Source organism: Euprymna scolopes, chromosome 46 (genome assembly GCF_053919585.1).
Source record: "Euprymna scolopes isolate OS-2025 chromosome 46, ASM5391958v1, whole genome shotgun sequence".
NCBI classification, from domain to species: Eukaryota; Metazoa; Mollusca; class Cephalopoda; order Sepiida; family Sepiolidae; genus Euprymna; species Euprymna scolopes.
The window spans coordinates 2,818,726-2,836,784 of NC_136527.1; the positions used below are offsets into that span (position 1 = coordinate 2,818,726).

The window sequence follows — 18,059 nt, forward strand, 5'->3', positions numbered from 1 at the left end:
ATACCCAAAATATCGTTGGAAATCATTATGTTTTCATTGTTTTGGATACAAATGTTTAAACTTTTATATAAAACTCTTTATAGATTCGCAACGGTTCTGTGGTGTAGTGGTTATCACATCTGCTTTACACGCAGAAAGTGGCGAGTTCGAACCTCGCCGGAACCTATGCTTTTGTCTTCATCTTAACTGGTACATTGAAAAAATACCCAAAATATCGTTGGAAATCATTATGTTTTCATTGTTTTGGATACAAATGTTTAAACTTTTATATAAAACTCTCTATAGATTGGCAACGGTTCTGTGGTGTAGTGGTTATCACATCTGGTTTACACGCAGAATGTCGCGAATTCGAACCTCGCCGGAACCTATGCTTTTGTCTTCATCTTAACTGGTACATTGAAAAAATACCCAAAATATCGTTGGAAATTATTATGTTTTCATTGTTTTGGATACAAATTCATCAACTTTTATATAAAACTCTCTATAGATTGGTAACGGTTCTGTGGTGTAGTGGTTTTCACATCTGCTTTACACGCAGAAAGTCGCGAGTTCGAACCTCGGCCGAACCTATGCTTTTGTCTTCATCTTAACTGGTACATTGAAAAAATACCCAAAATATCGTTGGAAATTATTATGTTTTCATTGTTTTGGATACAAATTCATCCACTTTTATATAAAACTCTCTATAGATTGGCAACGGTTCTGTGGTGTAGTGGTTATCACATCTGCTTTACACGCCGAAAGTGGCGAGTTCGAACCTCGCCGGAACCTATGCTTTTGTCTTCATCTTAACTGGTACATTGAAAAAATACCCAAAATATCGTTGGAAATTATTATGTTTTCATTGTTTTGGATACAAATTCATCAACTTTTATATAATATTCTCTATAGATTGGCAACGGTTCTGTGGTGTAGTGGTTATCGCATCTGCTTTACACGCAGAAAGTCGCGAGTTCGAACCTCGCCGGAACCTATGCTTTTGTCTTCATCTTAACTGGTACATTGAAAAAATACCCAAAATATCGTTGGAAATTATAATGTTTTCATTGTTTTGGATACAAATTCATCAACTTTTATATAAAACTCTCTAGAGATTGGCAACGGTTCTGTGGTGTTGTGGTTATCACATCTGCTTTACACGCAGAAAGTCGCGAGTTCGAACCTCGCCGGAACCTATGCTTTTGTCTTCATCTCAACTATTACATTGAAAAAATACCCAAAATATCGTTGGAAATTATTATGTTTTCATTGTTTTGGATACAAATTCATCAACTTTTATATAAAACTCTCTAGAGATTGGCAACGGTTCTGTGGTGTTGTGGTTATCACATCTGCTTTACACGCAGAAAGTCGCGAGTTCGAACCTCGCCGGAACCTATGCTTTTATCTTCATCTTAACTGGTACATTGAAAAAATACCCAAAATATCGTTGGAAATTATTATGTTTTCATTGTTTTGGATACAAATTCATCAACTTTTATATAAAACTCTCTATAGATTGGCAACGGTTCTGTGGTGTAGTGGTTATCACATCTGCTTTACACGCAGAAAGTCGCGAGTTCGAACCTCGCCGGAACCTATGCTTTTGTCTTCATCTTAACTGGTACATTGAAAAAATACCCAAAATATCGTTGGAAATTATTATGTTTTCATTGTTTTGGATACAAATTCATCAACGTTTATATAAAACTCTCTATAGATTGGAAACGGTTCTGTGGTGTAGTGGTTATCACATCTGCTTTACACGCAGAAAGTCGCGAGTTCGAACCTCGCCGGAACCTATGCTTTTGTCTTCATCTTAACTGGTACATTGAAAAAATACCCAAAATATCGTTGGAAATTTTTATGTTTTCATTGTTTTGGATACAAATTCATCAACTTTTATATAAAACTCTCTATAGATTGGCAACGGTTCTGTGGTGTAGTGGTTATCACATCTGCTTTACACGCCGAAAGTCGCGAGTTCGAACCTCGCCGGAACCTATGCTTTTGTCTTCATCTTAACTATTACATTGAAAAAATACCCAAAATATCGTTGGAAACTATTATGTTTTCATTGTTTTGGATACAAATTCATCAACTTTTATATAAAACTCTCTATAGATTGGCAACGGTTCTGTGGTGTTGTGGTTATCACATCTGCTGTACACGCAGAAAGTCGCGAGTTCGAACCTCGCCGGAACCTATGCTTTTGTCTTCATCTTAACTGGTACATTGAAAAAATACCCAAAATATCGTTGGAAATTATTATGTTTTCATTGTTTTGGATACAAATTCATCAACTTTTATATAAAACTCTCTATAGATTGGCAACGGGTTCTGTGGTGTAGTGGTTATCACATCTGCTTTACACGCAGAAAGTCGCGAGTTCGAACCTCGTCGGAACCTATGCTATTGTCTTCATCTTAACTATTACATTGAAAAAATACACAAAATATCGTTGGAAATTATTATGTTTTCATTGTTTTGGATACAAATTCATCAACTTTTATATAAAACTCTCTATAGATTGGCAACGGTTCTGTGGTATTGTGGTTATCACATCTGCTTTACACGCAGCAAGTCGCGAGTTCGAACCTCGCCGGAACCTATGCTTTTATCTTCATCTTAACTGGTACATTGAAAAAATACACAAAATATCGTTGGAAATTATTATGTTTTCATTGTTTTGGATAAAAATTCATCAACTTTTATATAAAACTCTCTATAGATTGGCAACGGTTCTGTGGTGTAGTGGTTATCACATCTGCCTTACACGCAGAAATTGGCGAGTTCGAACCTCGCCGGCAACAATGCTTTTGTCTTCATCTTAACTGGTACATTGAAAAAATACCCAAAATATCGTTGGAAATTATTATGTTTTCATTGTTTTGGATACAAATTCATCAACTTTTATATAAAACTCTCTAGATATTGGCAACGGTTCTGTGGTGTAGTGGTTATCACATCTGCTTTACACGCAGAAAGTGGCGAGTTCGAACCTCGCCGGAATCTATGCTTTTGTCTTCATCTTAACTGGTACATTGAAAAAATACCCAAAATATCGTTGGAAATTATTATGTTTTCATTGTTTTGGATACAAATTCATCAACTTTTATATAAAACTCTCTAGAGATTGGCAACGGTTCTGTGGTGTAGTGGTTATCACATCTGCTTTACACGCAGAAAGTCGCGAGTTCGAACCTCGCCGGAACCTATGCTTTTGTCTTAATCTCAACTGGTACATTGAAAAAATACCCAAAATATCGTTGGAAATTATTATGTTTTCATTGTTTTGGATACAAATTCATCAACTTTTATATAAAAACTCTCTATAGATTGGAAACGGTTCTGTTGTGTAGTGGTTATCACATACATATGCTTTACACGCAGCAAGTCGCGAGTTCGAACCTCGCCGGAACCTATGCTTTTGTCTTCATCTTAACTGGTACATTGAAAAAATACCCAAAATATCGTTGGAAATCATTATGTTTTCATTGTTTTGGATACAAATGTTTAAACTTTTATATAAAACTCTCTATAGATTCGCAACGGTTCTGTGGTGTAGTGGTTATCACATCTGCTTTACACGCAGAAAGTGGCGAGTTCGAACCTCGCCGGAACCTATGCTTTTGTCTTCATCTTAACTGGTACATTGAAAAAATACCCAAAATATCGTTGGAAATCATTATGTTTTCATTGTTTTGGATACAAATGTTTAAACTTTTATATAAAACTCTCTATAGATTGGCAACGGTTCTGTGGTGTAGTGGTTATCACATCTGCTTTACACGCAGAATGTCGCGAATTCGAACCTCGCCGGAACCTATGCTTTTGTCTTCATCTTAACTGGTACATTGAAAAAATACCCAAAATATCGTTGGAAATTATTATGTTTTCATTGTTTTGGATACAAATTCATCAACTTTTATATAAAACTCTCTATAGATTGGCAACGGTTCTGTGGTGTAGTGGTTTTCACATCTGCTTTACACGCAGAAAGTGGCGAGTTCGAACCTCGGCGGAACCTATGCTTTTGTCTTCATCTTAACTGGTACATTGAAAAAATACCCAAAATATCGTTGGAAATTATTATGTTTTCATTGTTTTGGATACAAATTCATCCACTTTTATATAAAACTCTCTATAGATTGGCAACGGTTCTGTGGTGTAGTGGTTATCACATCTGCTTTACACGCCGAAAGTGGCGAGTTCGAACCTCGCCGGAACCTATGCTTTTGTCTTCATCTTAACTGGTACATTGAAAAAATACCCAAAATATCGTTGGAAATTATTATGTTTTCATTGTTTTGGATACAAATTCATCAACTTTTATATAATATTCTCTATAGATTGGCAACGGTTCTGTGGTGTAGTGGTTATCACATCTGCTTTGCACGCAGAAAGTCGCGAGTTCGAACCTCGCCGGAACCTATGCTTTTGTCTTCATCTTAACTGGTACATTGAAAAAATACCCAAAATATCGTTGGAACTTATTATGTTTTCATTGTTTTGGATACAAATTCATCAACTTTTATATAAAACTCTCTAGAGATTGGCAACGGTTCTGTGGTGTTGTGGTTATCACATCTGCTTTACACGCAGAAAGTCGCGAGTTCGAACCTCGCCGGAACCTATGCTTTAGTCTTCATCTCAACTATTACATTGAAAAAATACCCAAAATATCGTTGGAAATTATTATGTTTTCATTGTTTTGGATACAAATTCATCAACTTTTATATAAAACTCTCTAGAGATTGGCAACGGTTCTGTGGTGTTGTGGTTATCACATCTGCTTTACACGCAGAAAGTCGCGAGTTCGAACCTCGCCGGAACCTATGCTTTTATCTTCATCTTAACTGGTACATTGAAAAAATACACAAAATATCGTTGGAAATTATTATGTTTTCATTGTTTTGGATACAAATTCATCAACTTTTATATAAACCTCTCTATAGATTGGCAACGGTTCTGTGGTGTAGTGGTTATCACATCTGCTTTACACGCAGAAAGTCGCGAGTTCGAACCTCGCCGGAACCTATCCTTTTGTCTTCATCTTAACTGGTACATTGAAAAAATACCCAAAATATCGTTGGAAATTATTATGTTTTCATTGTTTTGGATAGAAATTCATCAACGTTTATATAAAACTCTCTATAGAGTGGAAACGGTTCTGTGGTGTAGTGGTTATCACATCTGCTTTACACGCAGAAAGTCGCGAGTTCGAACCTCGCCGGAACCTATGCTTTTGTCTTCATCTTAACTGGTACATTGAAAAAATACCCAAAATATCGTTTGAAATTTTTATGTTTTCATTGTTTTGGATACAAATTCATCAACTTTTATATAAAACTCTCTATAGATTGGCAACGGTTCTGTGGTGTAGTGGTTATCACATCTGCTTTACACGCAGAAAGTCGCGAGTTCGAACCTCGCCGGAACCTATGCTTTTGTCTTCATCTTAACTATTACATTGAAAAAATACCCAAAATATCGTTGGAAATTATTATGTTTTCATTGTTTTGGATACAAATTCATCAACTTTTATATAAAACTCTCTATAGATTGGCAACGGTTCTGTGGTGTAGTGGTTATCACATCTGCTGTACACGCAGAAAGTCGCGAGTTCGAACCTCGCCGGAACCTATGCTTTTGTCTTCATCTTAACTGGTACATTGAAAAAATACCCAAAATATCGTTGGAAATTATTATGTTTTCATTGTTTTGGATACAAATTCATCAACTTTTATATAAAACTCTCTATAGATTGGCAACGGGTTCTGTGGTGTAGTGGTTATCACATCTGCTTTACACGCAGAAAGTCGCGAGTTCGAACCTCGTCGGAACCTATGCTATTGTCTTCATCTTAACTATTACATTGAAAAAATACACAAAATATCGTTGGAAATTATTATGTTTTCATTGTTTTGGATACAAATTCATCAACTTTTATATAAAACTCTCTATAGATTGGCAATGGTTCTGTGGTATTGTGGTTATCACATCTGCTTTACACGCAGAAAGTCGCGAGTTCGAACCTCGCCGGAACCTATTCTTTTATCTTCATCTTAACTGGTACATTGAAAAAATACCCAAAATATCGTTGGAAATTATTATGTTTTCATTGTTTTGGATAAAAATTCATCAAGTTTTATATAAAACTCTCTATAGATTGGCAACGGTTCTGTGGTGTAGTGGTTATCACATCTGCTTTACACGCAGAAAGTCGCGAGTTCGAACCTCGCCGGAACCTACGCTTTTGTCTTCATCTTAACTGTTACATTGAAAAAATACCCAAAATATCGTTGGAAATTATTATGTTTTCATTGTTTTGGATACAAATTCATCAACTTTTATATAAAGCTCTCTAGAGATTGGCAACGGTTCTGTTGTGTAGTGGTTATCACATCTGCTTTACACGCAGAAAGTGGCGAGTTCGAACCTTGCCGGAATCTATGCTTTTGTCTTCATCTTAACTGGTACATTGAAAAAATACCCAAAATATCGTTGGAAATTATTATGTTTTCATTGTTTTGGATACAAATTAATCAACTTTTATATAAAACTCTCTAGAGATTGGCAACGGTTCTGTGGTGTAGTGGTTATCACATCTGCTTTACACGCAGAAAGTCGCGAGTTCGAACCGCGCCGGAATCTATGCTTTTGTCTTCATCTTAACTGGTACATTGAAAACATCCCAAAATATCGTTGGAAATTATTATGTTTTCATTGTTTTGGATACAAATTCATCAACTTTTATATAAAACTCTCTAGAGATTGGCAACGGTTCTGTGGTGTAGTGGTTATCACATCTGCTTTACACGCAGAAAGTCGCGAGTTCGAACCTCGCCGGAACCTATGCTTTTGTCTTCATCTCAACTGGTACATTGAAAAAATACCCAAAATATCGTTGGAAATTATTATGTTTTCATTGTTTTGGATAAAAATTCATCAAGTTTTATATAAAACTCTCTATAGATTGGCAACGGTTCTGTGGTGTAGTGGTTATCACATCTGCTTTACACGCAGAAAGTCGCGAGTTCGAACCTCGCCGGAACCTATGCTTTTGTCTTCATCTTAACTGGTACATTGAAAAAATACCCAAAATATCGTTGGAAATCATTATGTTTTCATTGTTTTGGATACAAATGTTTAAACTTTTATATAAAACTCTCTATAGATTGGCAACGGTTCTGTGGTGTAGTGGTTATCACATCTGCTTTACACGCAGAAAGTGGCGAGTTCGAACCTCGGCGGAACCTATGCTTTTGTCTTCATGTTAACTGGTACATTGAAAAAATACCCAAAATATCGTTGGAAATTATTATGTTTTCATTGTTTTGGATACAAATTCATCAACTTTTATATAAAACTCTCTATAGATTGGCAACGTTTCTGTGGTGTAGTGGTTATCACATCTGCTTTACACGCCGAAAGTCGCGAGTTCGAACCTCCCCGGAACCTATGCTTTTGTCTTCATCTTAACTGGTACATTGAAAAAATACCCAAAATATCGTTGGAAATTATTATGTTTTCATTGTTTTGGATACAAATTCATCAACTTTTATATAATATTCTCTATAGATTGGCAACGGTTCTGTGGTGTAGTGGTTATCACATCTGCTTTACACGCAGAAAGTCGCGAGTTCGAACCTCGCCGGAAACTATGCTTTTGTCTTCATCTTAACTGGTACATTGAAAAAATACCCAACATATCGTTGGAAATCATCATGTTTTCATTGTTTTGGATACAAATTTTTAACCTTTTATATAAAACTCTCTATAGATTGGCAACGGTCCTGTGGTGTAGTGGTTATCACTTCTGCTTAACGCGCAGAAAGTCTCGAGTTCGAACCTCGCCGGAACCTATGCTTTTGTCTTCATCTTAACTGGTACATTGAAAAAATACCCAAAATATCGTTGGAAATGTTTATGTTTTCATTGTTTTGGATACAAATTCATCAACTTTTATATAAAACTCTCTATAGATTGGCAACGGTTCTGTGGTGTAGTGGTTATCACATCTGCTTTACACGCAGAAAGTCGCGAGTTCGAACCTCGCCGGAACCTACGCTTTTGTCCTCATCTTAACTGGTACATTGAAAAAATACCCAAAATATCGTTGGAAATTATTATGTTTTCATTGTTTTGGATACAAATTCATCAACTTTTATATAAAACTCTCTATAGATTTGCAACGGTTCTGTGGTGTAGTGGTTATCACATCTGCTTTACACGAAGAAAGTCGCGAGTTCGAACTTCGTCGGAACCTATGCTTTTGTCTTCATCTTAACTGGTACATTGAAAAAATACCCAAAATATCGTTGGAAATTATTATGTTTTCATTGTTTTGGATACAAATTCATCAACTTTTATATAATATTCTCTATAGATTGGCAACGGTTCTGTGGTGTAGTGGTTATCACATCTGCTTTACACGCAGAAAGTCGCGAGTTCGAACCTCGACGGAAACTATGCTTTTGTCTTCATCTTAACTGGTACATTGAAAAAATACCCAACATATCGTTGGAAATCATCATGTTTTCATTGTTTTGGATACAAATTTTTAACCTTTTATATAAAACTCTCTATAGATTGGCAACGGTCCTGTGGTGTAGTGGTTATCACTTCTGCTTAACGCGCAGAAAGTCTCGAGTTCGAACCTCGCCGGAACCTATGCTTTTGTCTTCATCTTAACTGGTACATTGAAAAAATACCCAAAATATCGTTGGAAATGTTTATGTTTTCATTGTTTTGGATACAAATTCATCAACTTTTATATAAAACTCTCTATAGATTGGCAACGGTTCTGTGGTGTAGTGGTTATCACATCTGCTTTACACGCAGAAAGTCGCGAGTTCGAACCTCGCCGGAACCTACGCGTTTGTCCTCATCTAAACTGGTACATTGAAAAAATACCCAAAATATCGTTGGAAATTATTATGTTTTCATTGTTTTGGATACAAATTCATCAACTTTTATATAAAACTCTCTATAGATTTGCAACGGTTCTGTGGTGTAGTGGTTATCACATCTGCTTTACACGAAGAAAGTCGCGAGTTCGAACTTCGTCGGAACCTATGCTTTTGTCTTCATCTTAACTGGTACATTGAAAAAATACCCAAAATATCGTTGGAAATTATTATGTTTTCATTGTTTTGGATACAAATTCATCCACTTTTATATAAAACTCTCTATAGATTGGCAACGGTTCTGTGGTGTAGTGGTTATCACATCTGCTTTACACGCAGAAAGTCGCGAGTTCGAACTTCGCCGGAACCTCTGCTCTTGTCTTCATCTTAACTGGTACATTGAAAAAATACCCAAAATATCGTTGGAAATTATTATGTTTTCATTGTTTTGGATACAAATTCATCAACTTTTATATAAAACTCTCTATAGATCGGCAACGGTTCTGTGGTGTAGTGGTTATCACATCTGCTTTACACGCAGAAAGTCGCGAGTTCGAACCTCGCCGGAACCTATGCTTTTGTCTTCATCTTAACTGGTACATTGAAAAAATACCCAAAATATCGTTGGAAATTATTATGTTTTCATTGTTTTGGATACAAATTCATCAACTTTTGTATAAAACTCTCTATAGATTGGCAACGGTTCTGTGGTGTAGTGGTTATCACATCTGCTTTACACGCAGAAAGTCGCGAGTTCGAACCTCGCCGGAACCTATGCTTTTGTCTTCATCTTAACTGGTACATTGAAAAAATACCCAAAATATCGTTGGAAATTATTATGTTTTCATTGTTTTGGATACAAATTCATCAACTTTTGTATAAAACTCTCTATGGATTGGCAACGGTTCTGTGGTGTAGTGGTTATCACATCTGCTTTACACGCAGAAAGTCGCGAGTTCGAACCTCGCCGGAACCTACGCTTTTGTCTTCATCTTAACTGGTACATTGAAAAAATACCAAAAATATCGTTGGAAATTATTATGTTTTCATTGTTTTGGATACAAATTAATCAACTTTTAGATAAAACTCTCTATAGATCGGCAACTGTTCTGTGGTGTAGTGGTTATCACATCTGCTTCACACGCAGAAAGTCGCAAGTTCGAACCTTGCCGGAACCTCCGCTTTTGTCTTCATCTTAACTGGTACATTGAAAAAATACCCAAAATATCGTTGGAAATTATTATGTTTTCATTGTTTTGGATACAAATTCATCAACTTTTATATAAAACTCTCTATAGATTGGCGACGGTTCTGTGGTGTAGTGGTTATCACATCTGCTTTACACGCAGAATGTCGCGAGTTCGAACCTCCCCGGAACCTATGCTTTTGTCTTCATCTTAACTGGTACATTGAAAAAATACCCAAAATATCGTTGGAAATTATTATGTTTTCATTGTTTTGGATACAAATTCATCAACTTTTATATAAAACTCTCTATAGATTGGCAACGGTTCTGTGGTGTAGTGGTTATCACATCTGCTTTACACGCAGAAAGTCGCGAGTTCGAACCTCGCCGGAACCTATGCTTTTGTCTTCATCTTAACTGGTACATTGAAAAAATACCCAAAATATCGTTGGAAATTTTTATGTTTTCATTGTTTTGGATACAAATTCATCCACTTTTATATAAAACTCTCTATAGATTGGCAACGGTTCTGTGGTGTAGTGGTTATCACATCTGCTTTACACGCAGAAAGTCGCGAGTTCGAACCTCGCCGGAACCTATGCTTTTGTCTTCATCTTAACTGGTACATTGAAAAAATACCCAAAATATCGTTGGAAATTATTATGTTTTCATTGTTTTGGATACAAATTCATCAACTTTTATATAAAACTCTCTATAGATTGGCAAAGGTTCTGTGGTGTAGTGGTTATCACATCTGCTTTACACGCAGAAAGTCGCGAGTTCGAACCTCGCCGGAAACTATGCTTTTGTCTTCATCTTAACTGGTACATTGAAAAAATACCCAACATATCGTTGGAAATCATCATGTTTTCATTGTTTTGGATACAAATTTTTAATCTTTTATATAAAACTCTCTATAGATTGGCAACGGTCCTGTGGTGTAGTGGTTATCACTTCTGCTTAACGCGCAGAAAGTCTCGAGTTCGAACCTCGCCGGAACCTATGCTTTTGTCTTCATCTTAACTGGTACATTGAAAAAATACCCAAAATATCGTTGGAAATGTTTATGTTTTCATTGTTTTGGATACAAATTCATCAACTTTTATATAAAACTCTCTAGAGATTGGCAACGGTTCTGTGGTGTAGTGGTTATCACATCTGCTTTACACGCAGAAAGTCGCGAGTTCGAACCTCGCCGGAACCTACGCTTTTGTCCTCATCTTAACTGGTACATTGAAAAAATACCCAAAATATCGTTGGAAATTATTATGTTTTCATTGTTTTGGATACAAATTCATCAACTTTTATATAAAACTCTCTATAGATTTGCAACGGTTCTGTGGTGTAGTGGTTATCACATCTGCTTTACACGCAGAAAGTCGCGAGTTCGAACTTCGCCGGAACCTATGCTTTTGTCTTCATCTTAACTGGTACATTGAAAAAATACCCAAAATATCGTTGGAAATTATTATGTTTTCATTGTTTTGGATACAAATTCATCAACTTTTATATAAAACTCTCTATAGATCGGCACCGGTTCTGTGGTGTAGTGGTTATCACATCTGCTTTACACGCAGAAAGTCGCGAGTTCGAACCTCGCCGGAACCTATGCTTTTGTCTTCATCTTAACTGGTACATTGAAAAAATACCCAAAATATCGTTGGAAATTATTATGTTTTCATTGTTTTGGATACAAATTCATCAACTTTTGTATAAAACTCTCTATAGATTGGCAACGGTTCTGTGGTGTAGTGGTTATCACATCTGCTTTACACGCAGAAAGTCGCGAGTTCGAACCTCGCCGGAACCTATGCTTTTGTCTTCATCTTAACTGGTACATTGAAAAAATACCCAAAATATCGTTGGAAATTATTATGTTTTCATTGTTTTGGATACAAATTCATCAACTTTTGTATAAAACTCTCTATGGATTGGCAACGGTTCTGTGGTGTAGTGGTTATCACATCTGCTTTACACGCAGAAAGTCGCGAGTTCGAACCTCGCCGGAACCTACGCTTTTGTCTTCATCTTAACTGGTACATTGAAAAAATACCAAAAATATCGTTGGAAATTATTATGTTTTCATTGTTTTGGATACAAATTAATCAACTTTTAGATAAAACTCTCTATAGATCGGCAACTGTTCTGTGGTGTAGTGGTTATCACATCTGCTTCACACGCAGAAAGTCGCGAGTTCGAACCTTGCCGGAACCTCCGCTTTTGTCTTCATCTTAACTGGTACATTGAAAAAATACCCAAAATATCGTTGGAAATTATTATGTTTTCATTGTTTTGGATACAAATTCATCAACTTTTATATAAAACTCTCTATAGATTGGCGACGGTTCTGTGGTGTAGTGGTTATCACATCTGCTTTACACGCAGAATGTCGCGAGTTCGAACCTCCCCGGAACCTATGCTTTTGTCTTCATCTTAACTGGTACATTGAAAAAATACCCAAAATATCGTTGGAAATTATTATGTTTTCATTGTTTTGGATACAAATTCATCAACTTTTATATAAAACTCTCTATAGATTGGCAACGGTTCTGTGGTGTAGTGGTTATCACATCTGCTTTACACGCAGAAAGTCGCGAGTTCGAACCTCGCCGGAACCTATGCTTTTGTCTTCATCTTAACTGGTACATTGAAAAAATACCCAAAATATCGTTGGAAATTTTTATGTTTTCATTGTTTTGGATACAAATTCATCCACTTTTATATAAAACTCTCTATAGATTGGCAACGGTTCTGTGGTGTAGTGGTTATCACATCTGCTTTACACGCAGAAAGTCGCGAGTTCGAACCTCGCCGGAACCTATGCTTTTGTCTTCATCTTAACTGGTACATTGAAAAAATACCCAAAATATCGTTGGAAATTATTATGTTTTCATTGTTTTGGATACAAATTCATCAACTTTTATATAAAACTCTCTATAGATTGGCAACGGTTCTGTGGTGTAGTGGTTATCACATCTGCTTTACACGCAGAAAGTCGCGAGTTCGAAACTCGCCGGAAACTATGCTTTTGTCTTCATCTTAACTGGTACATTGAAAAAATACCCAACATATCGTTGGAAATCATCATGTTTTCATTGTTTTGGATACAAATTTTTAATCTTTTATATAAAACTCTCTATAGATTGGCAACGGTCCTGTGGTGTAGTGGTTATCACTTCTGCTTAACGCGCAGAAAGTCTCGAGTTCGAACCTCGCCGGAACCTATGCTTTTGTCTTCATCTTAACTGGTACATTGAAAAAATACCCAAAATATCGTTGGAAATGTTTATGTTTTCATTGTTTTGGATACAAATTCATCAACTTTTATATAAAACTCTCTATAGATTGGCAACGGTTCTGTGGTGTAGTGGTTATCACATCTGCTTTACACGCAGAAAGTCGCGAGTTCGAACCTCGCCGGAACCTACGCTTTTGTCCTCATCTTAACTGGTACATTGAAAAAATACCCAAAATATCGTTGGAAATTATTATGTTTTCATTGTTTTGGATACAAATTCATCAACTTTTATATAAAACTCTCTATAGATTTGCAACGGTTCTGTGGTGTAGTGGTTATCACATCTGCTTTACACGCAGAAAGTCGCGAGTTCGAACTTCGCCGGAACCTATGCTTTTGTCTTCATCTTAACTGGTACATTGAAAAAATACCCAAAATATCGTTGGAAATTATTATGTTTTCATTGTTTTGGATACAAATTCATCAACTTTTATATAAAACTCTCTATAGATCGGCACCGGTTCTGTGGTGTAGTGGTTATCACATCTGCTTTACACGCAGAAAGTCGCGAGTTCGAACCTCGCCGGAACCTATGCTTTTGTCTTCATCTTAACTGGTACATTGAAAAAATACCCAAAATATCGTTGGAAATTATTATGTTTTCATTGTTTTGGATACAAATTCATCAACTTTTGTATAAAACTCTCTATAGATTGGCAACGGTTCTGTGGTGTAGTGGTTATCACATCTGCTTTACACGCAGAAAGTCGCGAGTTCGAACCTCGCCGGAACCTATGCTTTTGTCTTCATCTTAACTGGTACATTGAAAAAATACCCAAAATATCGTTGGAAATTATTATGTTTTCATTGTTTTGGATACAAATTCATCAACTTTTGTATAAAACTCTCTATGGATTGGCAACGGTTCTGTGGTGTAGTGGTTATCACATCTGCTTTACACGCAGAAAGTCGCGAGTTCGAACCTCGCCGGAACCTACGCTTTTGTCTTCATCTTAACTGGTACATTGAAAAAATACCAAAAATATCGTTGGAAATTATTATGTTTTCATTGTTTTGGATACAAATTAATCAACTTTTAGATAAAACTCTCTATAGATCGGCGACTGTTCTGTGGTGTAGTGGTTATCACATCTGCTTCACACGCAGAAAGTCGCGAGTTCGAACCTTGCCGGAACCTCCGCTTTTGTCTTCATCTTAACTGGTACATTGAAAAAATACCCAAAATATCGTTGGAAATTATTATGTTTTCATTGTTTTGGATACAAATTCATCAACTTTTATATAAAACTCTCTATAGATTGGCGACGGTTCTGTGGTGTAGTGGTTATCACATCTGCTTTACACGCAGAATGTCGCGAGTTCGAACCTCCCCGGAACCTATGCTTTTGTCTTCATCTTAACTGGTACATTGAAAAAATACCCAAAATATCGTTGGAAATTATTATGTTTTCATTGTTTTGGATACAAATTCATCAACTTTTATATAAAACTCTCTATAGATTGGCAACGGTTCTGTGGTGTAGTGGTTATCACATCTGCTTTACACGCAGAAAGTCGCGAGTTCGAACCTCGCCGGAACCTATGCTTTTGTCTTCATCTTAACTGGTACATTGAAAAAATACCCAAAATATCGTTGGAAATTTTTATGTTTTCATTGTTTTGGATACAAATTCATCCACTTTTATATAAAACTCTCTATAGATTGGCAACGGTTCTGTGGTGTAGTGGTTATCACATCTGCTTTACACGCAGAAAGTCGCGAGTTCGAACCTCGCCGGAACCTATGCTTTTGTCTTCATCTTAACTGGTACATTGAAAAAATACCCAAAATATCGTTGGAAATTATTATGTTTTCATTGTTTTGGATACAAATTCATCAACTTTTATATAAAACTCTCTATAGATTGGCAACGGTTCTGTGGGGTAGTGGTTATCACATCTGCTTTACACGCAGAAAGTCGCGAGTTCGAACCTCGCCGGAAACTATGCTTTTGTCTTCATCTTAACTGGTACATTGAAAAAATACCCAACATATCGTTGGAAATCATCATGTTTTCATTGTTTTGGATACAAATTTTTAATCTTTTATATAAAATTCTCTATAGATTGGCAACGGTCCTGTGGTGTAGTGGTTATCACTTCTGCTTAACGCGCAGAAAGTCTCGAGTTCGAACCTCGCCGGAACCTATGCTTTTGTCTTCATCTTAACTGGTACATTGAAAAAATACCCAAAATATCGTTGGAAATGTTTATGTTTTCATTGTTTTGGATACAAATTCATCAACTTTTATATAAAACTCTCTATAGATTGGCAACGGTTCTGTGGTGTAGTGGTTATCACATCTGCTTTACACGCAGAAAGTCGCGAGTTCGAACCTCGCCGGAACCTACGCTTTTGTCCTCATCTTAACTGGTACATTGAAAAAATACCCAAAATATCGTTGGAAATTATTATGTTTTCATTGTTTTGGATACAAATTCATCAACTTTTATATAAAACTCTCTATAGATTTGCAACGGTTCTGTGGTGTAGTGGTTATCACATCTGCTTTACACGCAGAAAGTCGTGAGTTCGAACTTCGCCGGAACCTATGCTTTTGTCTTCATCTTAACTGGTACATTGAAAAAATACCCAAAATATCGTTGGAAATTATTATGTTTTCATTGTTTTGGATACAAATTCATCAACTTTTATATAAAACTCTCTATAGATTGGCAACGGTTCTGTGGTGTAGTGGTTATCACATCTGCTTTACACGCAGAAAGTCGCGAGTTCGAACTTCGCCGGAACCTATGCTTTTGTCTTCATCTTAACTGGTACATTGAAAAAATACCCACAATATCGTTGGAAATTATTATGTTTTCATTGTTTTGGATACAAATTCATCAACTTTTATATAAAACTCTCTATAGATCGGCAACGGTTCTGTGGTGTAGTGGTTATCAAATCTGCTTTACACGCAGAAAGTCGCGAGTTCGAATCTCGCCGGAACCTATGCTTTTGTCTTCATCTTAACTGGTACATTGAAAAAATACCCAAAATATCGTTGGAAATTTTTATGTTTTCATTGTTTTGGATACAAATTCATCAACTTTTGTATAAAACTCTCTATGGATTGGCAACGGTTCTGTGGTGTAGTGGTTATCACATCTGCTTTACACGCAGAAAGTCGCGAGTTCGAACCTCGCCGGAACCTACGCTTTTGTCTTCATCTTAACTGGTACATTGAAAAAATACCAAAAATATCGTTGGAAATTATTATGTTTTCATTGTTTTGGATACAAATTAATCCACTTTTAGATAAAACTCTCTATAGATCGGCAACTGTTCTGTGGTGTAGTGGTTATCACATCTGCTTAACACGCAGAAAGTCGCGAGTTCGAACCTCGCCGGAACCTCCGCTTTTGTCTTCATCTTAACTGGTACATTGAAAAAATACCCAAAATATCGTTGGAAATTATTATGTTTTCATTGTTTTGGATACAAATTCATCAACTTTTATATAAAACTCTCTATAGATTGGCAACGGTTCTGTGGTGTAGTGGTTATCACATCTGCTTTACACGCCGAAAGTCGCGAGTTCGAACCTCGCCGGAACCTATGCTTTTGTCTTCATCTTAACTGGTACATTGAAAAAAATACCCAAAATATCGTTGGAAATTTTTATGTTTTCATTGTTTTGGATACAAATTCATCAACTTTTATATAAAACTCTCTATAGGTTGGAAACATTTCTGTGGTGTAGTGGTTATCACATCTGCTTTACACGCAGAAAGTCGCGAGTTCGAACCTCGCCGGAACCTATTCTTTTGTCTTCATCTCAACTGGTACATTGAAACAATACCCAAAATATCGTTGGAAATTATGATGTTTTCATTGTTTTGGATGCAAATTTTTAAACTTTTATATAAAACTCTCTATAGATTGGTGAAGGGTCTGTGGAGTAGTTAACATCACATCAGCTTTACACGCAGAAAGTTGCGAGTTCGAACCTGGCCGGAACCTATAGTTTTGTCTTCATCTTTACTGGTACATTGAAAAAATACCAAAATTTCGTTGGAAATCATAACCTTTTCATTGTTTTGGAGACAAATTCATCAACTTTTAGATAAAACTCTTTATAAGGGCAACGGTTCTGTGGTGTAGTGGTTATCACATCTGCTTTACACGCAGAAAGTGGCGAGTTCGAACCTCGCCGGAACCTATGCTTTTGTCTTCATCTTAACTGGTACATTGAAAAAATACCCAAAATATCGTTGGAAATCATTATGTTTTCATTGTTTTGGATACAAATTTTTAAACTTTTATATAAAACTCTCTATAGATTGGCAACGGTTCTGTGGTGTAGTGGTTATCACATCTGCTTTACACGCAGAAAGTGGCGAGTTCGAACCTCGCCGGAATCTATGCTTTTGTCTTCATCTTAACTGGTACATTGAAAAAATACCCAAAATATCGTTGGAAATTATTATGTTTTCATTGTTTTGGATACAAATTCATCAACTTTTATATAAAACTCTCTAGAGATTGGCAACGGTTCTTTGGTGTAGTGGTTATCACATCTGCTTTACACGCAGAAAGTGGCGAGTTCGAACCTCGCCGGAACCTATGCTTTTGTCTTCATCTCAACTGGTACATTGAAAAAATACCCAAAATATCGTTGGAAATTATTATGTTTTCATTGTTTTGGATACAAATTCATCAACTTTTATATAAAAACTC

The 18,059-nt window shown here is 36.2% G+C and overlaps 70 non-coding genes across 70 annotated transcripts; all 70 read left to right on the top strand.

The window, feature by feature from the left end:
- Positions 1-92: 92 nt before the first annotated feature.
- Positions 93-165, top strand: Trnav-uac (transfer RNA valine (anticodon UAC)). Its single transcript has one exon. It is a non-coding gene; the product is annotated as a tRNA-Val (tRNA).
- Positions 166-698: 533 nt separating this feature from the next.
- Positions 699-771, top strand: Trnav-uac (transfer RNA valine (anticodon UAC)). Its single transcript has one exon. It is a non-coding gene; the product is annotated as a tRNA-Val (tRNA).
- Positions 772-900: 129 nt separating this feature from the next.
- Positions 901-973, top strand: Trnav-uac (transfer RNA valine (anticodon UAC)). The gene has a single exon. It is a non-coding gene; the product is annotated as a tRNA-Val (tRNA).
- Positions 974-1,102: 129 nt separating this feature from the next.
- Positions 1,103-1,175, top strand: Trnav-uac (transfer RNA valine (anticodon UAC)). Its single transcript has one exon. It is a non-coding gene; the product is annotated as a tRNA-Val (tRNA).
- Positions 1,176-1,304: 129 nt separating this feature from the next.
- Positions 1,305-1,377, top strand: Trnav-uac (transfer RNA valine (anticodon UAC)). The gene has a single exon. It is a non-coding gene; the product is annotated as a tRNA-Val (tRNA).
- Positions 1,378-1,506: 129 nt separating this feature from the next.
- On the top strand, positions 1,507-1,579 carry Trnav-uac (transfer RNA valine (anticodon UAC)). Its single transcript has one exon. It is a non-coding gene; the product is annotated as a tRNA-Val (tRNA).
- Positions 1,580-1,708: 129 nt separating this feature from the next.
- On the top strand, positions 1,709-1,781 carry Trnav-uac (transfer RNA valine (anticodon UAC)). The gene has a single exon. It is a non-coding gene; the product is annotated as a tRNA-Val (tRNA).
- A 129-nt stretch (positions 1,782-1,910) lies between these two features.
- Trnav-uac (transfer RNA valine (anticodon UAC)) lies at positions 1,911-1,983 on the top strand. Its single transcript has one exon. It is a non-coding gene; the product is annotated as a tRNA-Val (tRNA).
- Positions 1,984-2,315: 332 nt separating this feature from the next.
- Positions 2,316-2,388, top strand: Trnav-uac (transfer RNA valine (anticodon UAC)). The gene has a single exon. It is a non-coding gene; the product is annotated as a tRNA-Val (tRNA).
- A 533-nt stretch (positions 2,389-2,921) lies between these two features.
- Positions 2,922-2,994, top strand: Trnav-uac (transfer RNA valine (anticodon UAC)). The gene has a single exon. It is a non-coding gene; the product is annotated as a tRNA-Val (tRNA).
- A 129-nt stretch (positions 2,995-3,123) lies between these two features.
- Trnav-uac (transfer RNA valine (anticodon UAC)) lies at positions 3,124-3,196 on the top strand. Its single transcript has one exon. It is a non-coding gene; the product is annotated as a tRNA-Val (tRNA).
- A 336-nt stretch (positions 3,197-3,532) lies between these two features.
- Positions 3,533-3,605, top strand: Trnav-uac (transfer RNA valine (anticodon UAC)). The gene has a single exon. It is a non-coding gene; the product is annotated as a tRNA-Val (tRNA).
- A 129-nt stretch (positions 3,606-3,734) lies between these two features.
- On the top strand, positions 3,735-3,807 carry Trnav-uac (transfer RNA valine (anticodon UAC)). The gene has a single exon. It is a non-coding gene; the product is annotated as a tRNA-Val (tRNA).
- A 331-nt stretch (positions 3,808-4,138) lies between these two features.
- Trnav-uac (transfer RNA valine (anticodon UAC)) lies at positions 4,139-4,211 on the top strand. The gene has a single exon. It is a non-coding gene; the product is annotated as a tRNA-Val (tRNA).
- Positions 4,212-4,340: 129 nt separating this feature from the next.
- On the top strand, positions 4,341-4,413 carry Trnaa-ugc (transfer RNA alanine (anticodon UGC)). The gene has a single exon. It is a non-coding gene; the product is annotated as a tRNA-Ala (tRNA).
- A 129-nt stretch (positions 4,414-4,542) lies between these two features.
- Trnav-uac (transfer RNA valine (anticodon UAC)) lies at positions 4,543-4,615 on the top strand. Its single transcript has one exon. It is a non-coding gene; the product is annotated as a tRNA-Val (tRNA).
- A 129-nt stretch (positions 4,616-4,744) lies between these two features.
- Trnav-uac (transfer RNA valine (anticodon UAC)) lies at positions 4,745-4,817 on the top strand. Its single transcript has one exon. It is a non-coding gene; the product is annotated as a tRNA-Val (tRNA).
- A 129-nt stretch (positions 4,818-4,946) lies between these two features.
- On the top strand, positions 4,947-5,019 carry Trnav-uac (transfer RNA valine (anticodon UAC)). The gene has a single exon. It is a non-coding gene; the product is annotated as a tRNA-Val (tRNA).
- Positions 5,020-5,148: 129 nt separating this feature from the next.
- Trnav-uac (transfer RNA valine (anticodon UAC)) lies at positions 5,149-5,221 on the top strand. The gene has a single exon. It is a non-coding gene; the product is annotated as a tRNA-Val (tRNA).
- Positions 5,222-5,350: 129 nt separating this feature from the next.
- Positions 5,351-5,423, top strand: Trnav-uac (transfer RNA valine (anticodon UAC)). The gene has a single exon. It is a non-coding gene; the product is annotated as a tRNA-Val (tRNA).
- Positions 5,424-5,552: 129 nt separating this feature from the next.
- Positions 5,553-5,625, top strand: Trnav-uac (transfer RNA valine (anticodon UAC)). Its single transcript has one exon. It is a non-coding gene; the product is annotated as a tRNA-Val (tRNA).
- Positions 5,626-5,755: 130 nt separating this feature from the next.
- Trnav-uac (transfer RNA valine (anticodon UAC)) lies at positions 5,756-5,828 on the top strand. The gene has a single exon. It is a non-coding gene; the product is annotated as a tRNA-Val (tRNA).
- A 129-nt stretch (positions 5,829-5,957) lies between these two features.
- Trnav-uac (transfer RNA valine (anticodon UAC)) lies at positions 5,958-6,030 on the top strand. Its single transcript has one exon. It is a non-coding gene; the product is annotated as a tRNA-Val (tRNA).
- Positions 6,031-6,159: 129 nt separating this feature from the next.
- On the top strand, positions 6,160-6,232 carry Trnav-uac (transfer RNA valine (anticodon UAC)). The gene has a single exon. It is a non-coding gene; the product is annotated as a tRNA-Val (tRNA).
- Positions 6,233-6,563: 331 nt separating this feature from the next.
- On the top strand, positions 6,564-6,636 carry Trnav-uac (transfer RNA valine (anticodon UAC)). Its single transcript has one exon. It is a non-coding gene; the product is annotated as a tRNA-Val (tRNA).
- Positions 6,637-6,764: 128 nt separating this feature from the next.
- Trnav-uac (transfer RNA valine (anticodon UAC)) lies at positions 6,765-6,837 on the top strand. Its single transcript has one exon. It is a non-coding gene; the product is annotated as a tRNA-Val (tRNA).
- A 129-nt stretch (positions 6,838-6,966) lies between these two features.
- On the top strand, positions 6,967-7,039 carry Trnav-uac (transfer RNA valine (anticodon UAC)). The gene has a single exon. It is a non-coding gene; the product is annotated as a tRNA-Val (tRNA).
- A 129-nt stretch (positions 7,040-7,168) lies between these two features.
- Trnav-uac (transfer RNA valine (anticodon UAC)) lies at positions 7,169-7,241 on the top strand. Its single transcript has one exon. It is a non-coding gene; the product is annotated as a tRNA-Val (tRNA).
- A 331-nt stretch (positions 7,242-7,572) lies between these two features.
- Positions 7,573-7,645, top strand: Trnav-uac (transfer RNA valine (anticodon UAC)). The gene has a single exon. It is a non-coding gene; the product is annotated as a tRNA-Val (tRNA).
- Positions 7,646-7,976: 331 nt separating this feature from the next.
- Trnav-uac (transfer RNA valine (anticodon UAC)) lies at positions 7,977-8,049 on the top strand. Its single transcript has one exon. It is a non-coding gene; the product is annotated as a tRNA-Val (tRNA).
- A 735-nt stretch (positions 8,050-8,784) lies between these two features.
- Positions 8,785-8,857, top strand: Trnav-uac (transfer RNA valine (anticodon UAC)). The gene has a single exon. It is a non-coding gene; the product is annotated as a tRNA-Val (tRNA).
- Positions 8,858-9,188: 331 nt separating this feature from the next.
- Trnav-uac (transfer RNA valine (anticodon UAC)) lies at positions 9,189-9,261 on the top strand. The gene has a single exon. It is a non-coding gene; the product is annotated as a tRNA-Val (tRNA).
- A 129-nt stretch (positions 9,262-9,390) lies between these two features.
- Trnav-uac (transfer RNA valine (anticodon UAC)) lies at positions 9,391-9,463 on the top strand. Its single transcript has one exon. It is a non-coding gene; the product is annotated as a tRNA-Val (tRNA).
- Positions 9,464-9,592: 129 nt separating this feature from the next.
- Positions 9,593-9,665, top strand: Trnav-uac (transfer RNA valine (anticodon UAC)). The gene has a single exon. It is a non-coding gene; the product is annotated as a tRNA-Val (tRNA).
- A 129-nt stretch (positions 9,666-9,794) lies between these two features.
- Trnav-uac (transfer RNA valine (anticodon UAC)) lies at positions 9,795-9,867 on the top strand. The gene has a single exon. It is a non-coding gene; the product is annotated as a tRNA-Val (tRNA).
- Positions 9,868-9,996: 129 nt separating this feature from the next.
- Positions 9,997-10,069, top strand: Trnav-cac (transfer RNA valine (anticodon CAC)). Its single transcript has one exon. It is a non-coding gene; the product is annotated as a tRNA-Val (tRNA).
- Positions 10,070-10,198: 129 nt separating this feature from the next.
- On the top strand, positions 10,199-10,271 carry Trnav-uac (transfer RNA valine (anticodon UAC)). Its single transcript has one exon. It is a non-coding gene; the product is annotated as a tRNA-Val (tRNA).
- A 129-nt stretch (positions 10,272-10,400) lies between these two features.
- Positions 10,401-10,473, top strand: Trnav-uac (transfer RNA valine (anticodon UAC)). Its single transcript has one exon. It is a non-coding gene; the product is annotated as a tRNA-Val (tRNA).
- A 129-nt stretch (positions 10,474-10,602) lies between these two features.
- Trnav-uac (transfer RNA valine (anticodon UAC)) lies at positions 10,603-10,675 on the top strand. Its single transcript has one exon. It is a non-coding gene; the product is annotated as a tRNA-Val (tRNA).
- A 129-nt stretch (positions 10,676-10,804) lies between these two features.
- Trnav-uac (transfer RNA valine (anticodon UAC)) lies at positions 10,805-10,877 on the top strand. The gene has a single exon. It is a non-coding gene; the product is annotated as a tRNA-Val (tRNA).
- Positions 10,878-11,208: 331 nt separating this feature from the next.
- Positions 11,209-11,281, top strand: Trnav-uac (transfer RNA valine (anticodon UAC)). The gene has a single exon. It is a non-coding gene; the product is annotated as a tRNA-Val (tRNA).
- Positions 11,282-11,410: 129 nt separating this feature from the next.
- On the top strand, positions 11,411-11,483 carry Trnav-uac (transfer RNA valine (anticodon UAC)). Its single transcript has one exon. It is a non-coding gene; the product is annotated as a tRNA-Val (tRNA).
- Positions 11,484-11,612: 129 nt separating this feature from the next.
- On the top strand, positions 11,613-11,685 carry Trnav-uac (transfer RNA valine (anticodon UAC)). Its single transcript has one exon. It is a non-coding gene; the product is annotated as a tRNA-Val (tRNA).
- Positions 11,686-11,814: 129 nt separating this feature from the next.
- On the top strand, positions 11,815-11,887 carry Trnav-uac (transfer RNA valine (anticodon UAC)). The gene has a single exon. It is a non-coding gene; the product is annotated as a tRNA-Val (tRNA).
- Positions 11,888-12,016: 129 nt separating this feature from the next.
- Positions 12,017-12,089, top strand: Trnav-uac (transfer RNA valine (anticodon UAC)). Its single transcript has one exon. It is a non-coding gene; the product is annotated as a tRNA-Val (tRNA).
- A 129-nt stretch (positions 12,090-12,218) lies between these two features.
- Positions 12,219-12,291, top strand: Trnav-cac (transfer RNA valine (anticodon CAC)). The gene has a single exon. It is a non-coding gene; the product is annotated as a tRNA-Val (tRNA).
- Positions 12,292-12,420: 129 nt separating this feature from the next.
- On the top strand, positions 12,421-12,493 carry Trnav-uac (transfer RNA valine (anticodon UAC)). Its single transcript has one exon. It is a non-coding gene; the product is annotated as a tRNA-Val (tRNA).
- A 129-nt stretch (positions 12,494-12,622) lies between these two features.
- Positions 12,623-12,695, top strand: Trnav-uac (transfer RNA valine (anticodon UAC)). Its single transcript has one exon. It is a non-coding gene; the product is annotated as a tRNA-Val (tRNA).
- Positions 12,696-12,824: 129 nt separating this feature from the next.
- Trnav-uac (transfer RNA valine (anticodon UAC)) lies at positions 12,825-12,897 on the top strand. The gene has a single exon. It is a non-coding gene; the product is annotated as a tRNA-Val (tRNA).
- Positions 12,898-13,026: 129 nt separating this feature from the next.
- Positions 13,027-13,099, top strand: Trnav-uac (transfer RNA valine (anticodon UAC)). Its single transcript has one exon. It is a non-coding gene; the product is annotated as a tRNA-Val (tRNA).
- Positions 13,100-13,430: 331 nt separating this feature from the next.
- Trnav-uac (transfer RNA valine (anticodon UAC)) lies at positions 13,431-13,503 on the top strand. Its single transcript has one exon. It is a non-coding gene; the product is annotated as a tRNA-Val (tRNA).
- A 129-nt stretch (positions 13,504-13,632) lies between these two features.
- On the top strand, positions 13,633-13,705 carry Trnav-uac (transfer RNA valine (anticodon UAC)). The gene has a single exon. It is a non-coding gene; the product is annotated as a tRNA-Val (tRNA).
- A 129-nt stretch (positions 13,706-13,834) lies between these two features.
- Positions 13,835-13,907, top strand: Trnav-uac (transfer RNA valine (anticodon UAC)). The gene has a single exon. It is a non-coding gene; the product is annotated as a tRNA-Val (tRNA).
- A 129-nt stretch (positions 13,908-14,036) lies between these two features.
- Trnav-uac (transfer RNA valine (anticodon UAC)) lies at positions 14,037-14,109 on the top strand. The gene has a single exon. It is a non-coding gene; the product is annotated as a tRNA-Val (tRNA).
- Positions 14,110-14,238: 129 nt separating this feature from the next.
- Trnav-uac (transfer RNA valine (anticodon UAC)) lies at positions 14,239-14,311 on the top strand. The gene has a single exon. It is a non-coding gene; the product is annotated as a tRNA-Val (tRNA).
- A 129-nt stretch (positions 14,312-14,440) lies between these two features.
- Trnav-cac (transfer RNA valine (anticodon CAC)) lies at positions 14,441-14,513 on the top strand. Its single transcript has one exon. It is a non-coding gene; the product is annotated as a tRNA-Val (tRNA).
- Positions 14,514-14,642: 129 nt separating this feature from the next.
- Positions 14,643-14,715, top strand: Trnav-uac (transfer RNA valine (anticodon UAC)). Its single transcript has one exon. It is a non-coding gene; the product is annotated as a tRNA-Val (tRNA).
- Positions 14,716-14,844: 129 nt separating this feature from the next.
- Trnav-uac (transfer RNA valine (anticodon UAC)) lies at positions 14,845-14,917 on the top strand. The gene has a single exon. It is a non-coding gene; the product is annotated as a tRNA-Val (tRNA).
- Positions 14,918-15,046: 129 nt separating this feature from the next.
- Positions 15,047-15,119, top strand: Trnav-uac (transfer RNA valine (anticodon UAC)). Its single transcript has one exon. It is a non-coding gene; the product is annotated as a tRNA-Val (tRNA).
- A 533-nt stretch (positions 15,120-15,652) lies between these two features.
- Trnav-uac (transfer RNA valine (anticodon UAC)) lies at positions 15,653-15,725 on the top strand. The gene has a single exon. It is a non-coding gene; the product is annotated as a tRNA-Val (tRNA).
- Positions 15,726-15,854: 129 nt separating this feature from the next.
- Trnav-uac (transfer RNA valine (anticodon UAC)) lies at positions 15,855-15,927 on the top strand. The gene has a single exon. It is a non-coding gene; the product is annotated as a tRNA-Val (tRNA).
- Positions 15,928-16,056: 129 nt separating this feature from the next.
- Trnav-uac (transfer RNA valine (anticodon UAC)) lies at positions 16,057-16,129 on the top strand. The gene has a single exon. It is a non-coding gene; the product is annotated as a tRNA-Val (tRNA).
- A 129-nt stretch (positions 16,130-16,258) lies between these two features.
- Trnav-uac (transfer RNA valine (anticodon UAC)) lies at positions 16,259-16,331 on the top strand. Its single transcript has one exon. It is a non-coding gene; the product is annotated as a tRNA-Val (tRNA).
- A 129-nt stretch (positions 16,332-16,460) lies between these two features.
- Trnav-uac (transfer RNA valine (anticodon UAC)) lies at positions 16,461-16,533 on the top strand. Its single transcript has one exon. It is a non-coding gene; the product is annotated as a tRNA-Val (tRNA).
- A 129-nt stretch (positions 16,534-16,662) lies between these two features.
- Positions 16,663-16,735, top strand: Trnav-aac (transfer RNA valine (anticodon AAC)). The gene has a single exon. It is a non-coding gene; the product is annotated as a tRNA-Val (tRNA).
- A 129-nt stretch (positions 16,736-16,864) lies between these two features.
- Trnav-uac (transfer RNA valine (anticodon UAC)) lies at positions 16,865-16,937 on the top strand. Its single transcript has one exon. It is a non-coding gene; the product is annotated as a tRNA-Val (tRNA).
- Positions 16,938-17,057: 120 nt separating this feature from the next.
- Positions 17,058-17,140, top strand: Trnav-uac (transfer RNA valine (anticodon UAC)). The gene has a single exon. It is a non-coding gene; the product is annotated as a tRNA-Val (tRNA).
- Positions 17,141-17,468: 328 nt separating this feature from the next.
- On the top strand, positions 17,469-17,541 carry Trnav-uac (transfer RNA valine (anticodon UAC)). The gene has a single exon. It is a non-coding gene; the product is annotated as a tRNA-Val (tRNA).
- A 129-nt stretch (positions 17,542-17,670) lies between these two features.
- Positions 17,671-17,743, top strand: Trnav-uac (transfer RNA valine (anticodon UAC)). Its single transcript has one exon. It is a non-coding gene; the product is annotated as a tRNA-Val (tRNA).
- Positions 17,744-17,872: 129 nt separating this feature from the next.
- Trnav-uac (transfer RNA valine (anticodon UAC)) lies at positions 17,873-17,945 on the top strand. Its single transcript has one exon. It is a non-coding gene; the product is annotated as a tRNA-Val (tRNA).
- The last annotated feature ends 114 nt before the right edge of the window (positions 17,946-18,059 follow it).